Source organism: Schistocerca piceifrons, chromosome 5 (assembly GCF_021461385.2).
Source record: "Schistocerca piceifrons isolate TAMUIC-IGC-003096 chromosome 5, iqSchPice1.1, whole genome shotgun sequence".
NCBI classification, from domain to species: Eukaryota; Metazoa; Arthropoda; class Insecta; order Orthoptera; family Acrididae; genus Schistocerca; species Schistocerca piceifrons.
In genome coordinates, this window is record NC_060142.1 from 358,587,918 (window position 1) to 358,594,043 (window position 6,126).

Here is a 6,126-nt window from a genome sequence, read left to right on the forward strand (position 1 = left end):
AGGTCCAAGCCTGTGGTTCTAGAACAAACGGGAAGTTTAACCCCTTCATCCTTGTACTGGTTCTAGGACAAAAGGTGCTTCTTCCTCCTTCAGGTCCAGATCTGACAGTTAGACAAAGGATGTCAGTTAGCCGACCTGTTTAACATGTTTACCCTAGCTACTGTTCACTCAGAGATGTATTGGTACTAATAGAATTCCAGCATATCGCTACTCCTAAGGCCTGTTCCTCTATGTTTGGATCTTTCGACTTGTGCTGTGTTCATATCTTTTGCACCACACCAGGAGGAAAAGGGCACACAGGACTGCCACCCGCAAAACCCCCACCATCTCGCACTACCCCTCCTATCTGAAGGGCTTACTTGCCAGGGAGGCTATCGTACCATCACCCAACATAGCTGACCCAGGGCAGGCAGCAGCTTCTCTGGCTGCTGCCAGCTTGGACACAGAACTGTCACTAAGTGCATCTGATGATTAAGTGTAAGTGTTCTTACTTCAACACTATTTTAAGGAAGTGTAAATGCATCCCTGTTTATAGAAAGGGCGCATGCAATGCAGATGTTCTGCCTATTGTAAGACGTTAAATACTTTATGAAGATGTGTGCATGTGCCTACAGTAAAAAAAATTAAATGTAAATGAGTCTATTCTTATAAATGAAGATGTAAATACACAATTTAAACAATTATATATACATATGACAGGGTAGAATGGAAGAAAAATTACTACAGCTTAATAAACTAGATTTATTTGTTCATCAAAATAGACATGTAATAATATGTTTCTTCCTTACAAAAACTATGTCCCACATGTTGTACTACTTCACTTTTCACAAAACAATTAATTGCATGGGACTTTGCCTGTCATGCTGTGTGTAGTTGTCCACTACTTGTTCATAGTCACTTCCATGCTCATATTGAAGACATGCAAAATTATGTCACCTGTACTGGCCGAGTGCCATAGAAGTCATATACAGAGCAAATTTTATGAAAAGGATTTTTCAGAGATGCTATATCCCAGAACAAAGATGTTTTAATTACAGCAAGAAACGTAACTAATATTAAACTTCAGCAATCTGTAATGGCTGTTAGTTCTAAAGCACTAGGTGCATTGTCTGAACATCTTGTGACTGTGAAGGCTATAAATGTACCAAGTCTCTTTGATGTAGCAACAACAGAACAGTAAAGTCTCTCTGACACAACAAATGCATGAACTACTACAGCTATCAGCCCAAAATCTTAACTGTTAAGTCTCATGGTATAAGCATATGATGGAATAAAACAGATTACAACTCGTCAAACAAAAATATTATTTATTATCATGAATTTTGATACAATGTTTATATATTCTTAATACACATTTTGTGCTTCATGAACTGTGGAAAATAAATTACTGTCATTAGAAAAAAAAGTCTTTCTCTTTTTTTCTGTACCAATCCTATTCATCACATTCCAATGATATCCAAAAACCTATTTCTAATATGCTTTAAATTCAGCGCATATTTAATGTGAGGAGGAGGCCGCGGACACAGTAAAACGGCGAAAACGGAAGACGTTACAACTCGAGGCCACCAGTGAGGAGGAAGTTCGGGTCGGTTACACCAAATAACACTCCCATTTTACAGTAGTTCATTTATTCACCTCTTTACACAAGCAAGGCTTACACAGAACTAACATGGCGATTTCGCCCAAAGATAATCTTAGTTTAGTTCGAAGACGATACTCAATTCGATGCTGGTGTTGACCTCATCGGCGCCACAAATGCAAAACAAATGGAGCACTAATAGATTGAAGATCTGCTTGTATGGAATTTCTGTTCATAGGAGGAATACTAGCAGATTGAAGTATAGCACACACACACACACACACACACACACACACACACACACACACACACACCTATTAACACATTTAATTTCCCACCCCACTTTGAACATCATGTTCCAATAGATACTTGATAATATTGAAGAGGGTTTCAACAAGAACCCGGCCGTTACAGCTTTCACTATGACGTTCTGCAAGCTCTCTTTCCTGGCTAAGGATGGTGTGTCAGAGAATTTGTTCATACATAATCAAAACGATAATAGCGAGATATCACAGGGCACCTCAAATGCTGAGTGGTTTGATGATTTTATACTGAATTCAATACAGACCTGGCTCTCTGGATTCCATCAAAGAGATTTGAGTAAAGCTCCCTGTAGAGTTCTGTATTCAGACTTTCACATTCTTGTGTATGATCCAGTATATCGAGGGTCCTTACATATACATTTTCCAAAGGGTATAGCTGATAAAAAAGCGATTGTTAACGTGCAAAATAAAGGCCAGTACTGCTTTATGTGTACACTTCTGGCTTGCAAAGGAATTGTAAGAAAAAAGCATATTTACACATACCATGTGAGTATTAGTGGACATTATATGCATGATCGTATTAGGAGATCGGTAAACCTGAAAGGCAGAACCCACATACATCTAATCACAAATATAGTGCGAGGGAAGGCAAGTCAGATAACGGTGTTGTTACACACACGATCATTGGACCCCTTTAGTTTTCCAAAGTCGCTGGTCGGCCTGCGAAAAATGCGGTTTTGTTGTCAGTCTTCATGTGTGAGAAACAGTACACTGCTGGATCAAACGCATATCCTGCTTTCTCTCCTCCCATAATGGTAAATAGCTTTTTTTGTCCTAGGTACGTGAACTCTTTTCAAATGAGTGAGCTGTTGGCGAAGCATCAGATGGATTGCTCTACCAAGGACCTGGTATGTGTCATAAAGCCTACTGAGGAGAGTAACTTCGAGAACCAATTTCATATACTGTAGCGATTTGTGATGCTACCAATGTGGCGCAGGGGTTAGCGCTGCCGTTTGGAATACTGTAGCTCGCATTTTCAAACTCGACAAACAGCAACTATTTATTGTTTAGTAATTATCGTTTCTGGAAGGTTCTGTAAATATGTTTGTAATGTTTGTATATATTGGTATGTTCTATGTTTGTATAAACTGCAACAGTCTGGGATACTCGATATTTGTTTTCAATTATCAGCAATCTCTGCCCAGGAATTCAGTCTGTTTTGGCTGTACTTCGGTATTGGTAATAAACAAGCTTTCAGTGTGAAGTGCTACACTTTGCTGTTGACAGATGAGGACTTGATTGTGGTTTCGACTTGTGGAGACGCTGGATACTTGAATACATCTACATCACCGTGATTCCAAATACACACCATAAGAGCCATCACCTACACAGACAGGAACCAGAATACCAACAGTATATGGTTCCTAAAATGAGTATATTTAGACGACAGATGGATTCCAATACAGCAGTAAGTCAACTGCATGTCAAATCTCCGTCAGTGTTTTCTGAACACACTGGTCAGGACCCAATGAAACGGATGGAAGGATTAGAACGAGTTGCCAAATACAACAGGTGGGGCGCCATGATGTGTTTGGCAAATACGTAGTTTTACCTGGTGGGCGCTGAAAATGTTCCAAACTTGGTAAAACTTAATATTTGCTATATGGTTTTCAGAGGTTAACAAGTATTTTAATAATGGGATGTGAGTTATCTGAGAGAATGCATACTTTCTGCATCTGCGTTCCGTTGTTGTAGGAAGTAGGCAGCGTAGTAAGACATAACTTATGCGTTTAATGCAGTTTTTGTATCTCATTAAGTTCGTAGTAAAGTGATAACATAAAAAAGTAAGAACGCAACAAAGGGCACAGCCCAGTAGTGGTCTGAGAATAACAAAGAGAAGCTCAATAGCTGGGACAGATTCTAGGTCGAACTGAAGAAAATGTCTGGTGACAATTAACAGCAAGTCCATTTACGAGAACACGATAGGTGCCACAGCCCGATTCCCCAGAAACTATGCTCAGTGGAAAAGGGGTGGAAATAAAGGAACGCCTGTCTCGGTTTATCCGTAGATTACTGTTTCTGAGACGTATTTTCCAGGCACTTCATGTGCCTTTCAGCGCGCTATCTCTTCTTACAAAGTTGTGGCACAGTGTTTAGCGTAGTGGTTTCTTGATTTTGCACCTCATGTTCTAAATCCGATTATTGTTTTTGTTTTGGTTTTTCATTTATGTAGCCATACCTGTAAATGATTACTACTCGAATGTTTTTCACTGTATATTAATATAACGTTGTCATTATTCGAATACTAATTGTATGTCAGATGAATGAATTTAAAAAAAGGAATGAGACAATTATTTGAAATTATTTTCGGTGAGATTCCTGCGCCTTTGTGCAATGCTCGTGATGTTCGGAATATCTGTGTTTCAATTGTCTCTAAGATCTGTATCACCAAATCTTCCTCAAGAGTAAACATATGAATAAAAAATCAGAATTAATGTAAGAGGTCGGATGGGACTGAAATACCAGAACATGAGAATTTAAACCATACACACATAGATTATATAGTAAATGTTTGACACTTATTCTGAAATCCAGCTGTCATTTTGCAATTAATATAACGTCCTCGTATCCCATAATTTGATAAGAAGCATTCACGTAGTAACCTCCTATTGAAATTGGTAAATAAATAAAAAATAAAAAAATAAAGGAAATACAAAAAGTAATCGGATTTAGAACACTGATTGCAAAATTAAGAAGCTGCAACGCTAACCACTAAACCACGATTTCGTCTGGGAAGTCTATGCGATAAAAGGCAGATAAAGTACCTCAAAAATACCTCAAGATATTGACCATCCTTTTTTCAGAAACTGACAACTATCTATGGATAAGCTGAGAAACGTGATCGCTTATTTTGACTGTTTTTTCACTGAGCGACGCTACTAGGAAATCGGGTACTGGCGCTTGCCGTGTTCTCCTCGTTAGTGGAAGAACAACTGTAGAACAGGGTTCAACGTCATGTGGAAGCGACACAGTTCTGTATAGAGAATGTTGTAGCCCTTGCTACATCATGAATTCGAATGACAGAAGCCGACATAATTTCACATCTCATGGGAGGAATCACAGAAGACATGTACCAAGTTCTTCTGGTAACAGATGTCACAAGGGTAGAGGAATTCATCAGGCAGTGCCAGCGAACCAAAGAAATGCAACAGAAAAAGAGTTAGAGGAAAGAGATGTGACCGACTGCCTAATGTGGTCCCTATTTCAGCTGTGGAAGGCAACCATGGGTTTGCCTCTCTCATACATCACACAATCAGAGAAGAGACAGAGCAAAGTATGCCAGTCGGAAAGTTTGGACTGCATACAAAAGACACAGCAGCCATGAGTAGTAGGTAAGTAGGGCGAGTTCTGGGACAGAGAACAGTGTTGCCAGATCTCCAATTACATCATAGATGATGGATGCCATGTGGTGTTACCAGATATCCAACAAACGCCAATCGCCCTATGTATAAAATGATGAGAAATTAAAAAAAAAAAAATAGTTCGAAAATCAAAAAGAATCAATTGAGCTCGTGGGTTTTCCCCTAGCCCTATTGCATCACTGAAGAAGTAGGACTGTTGTCCTAAGTATAATTTGTTGGGGAATTCAGAGATCCAAGATGGCGCCTTGTTGCGCTGGAATAGCTCCATATTTAGCAGTTATATACAACCGCTCGCTCACAGAAAGATCCATAACTAAAGACTGGAAAATTGCTCAAGTGACACCAGTACCCACAAAGTGGAGTAGGAATAATCCGTTGCATTACAGGCCCATATCACTAACATCGATTTGCAGTAGGGGTTTGGAACATATACTGTATTCGAACATTATGAAGTACCTCGAAGAAAACGATTTATTGACACATATCAGCATAGATGCAGAATATATCGTTCTTGCGAAACACAACTAGCTCTTTACACTCATGAAGTAATGAGTGCTATCGACAGGGAATGTCAAATTGATTCCATAATTTTAGATTTCTAGAAGGCTTTCGACACTGTTCCTCACAAGCGTCTTCTAATCAAACTGCGTTCTATGGAATATCGCCTCAGTTGTGCAACTGGATTCGTGATTTCCTGTCAGAAAGATCACAGTTCGCAGTAATAGATATAAAGTCATCGAGTAAAACAGAAGCAGTACCCAGAGTTCCCTAAGCAATTATTGTAGATCAATATTAACGATATAGGAGACAATCTTAGTAGCCGTCTTAGATTGTTTGCAGATGAGGCTGTCATTTACCGTCT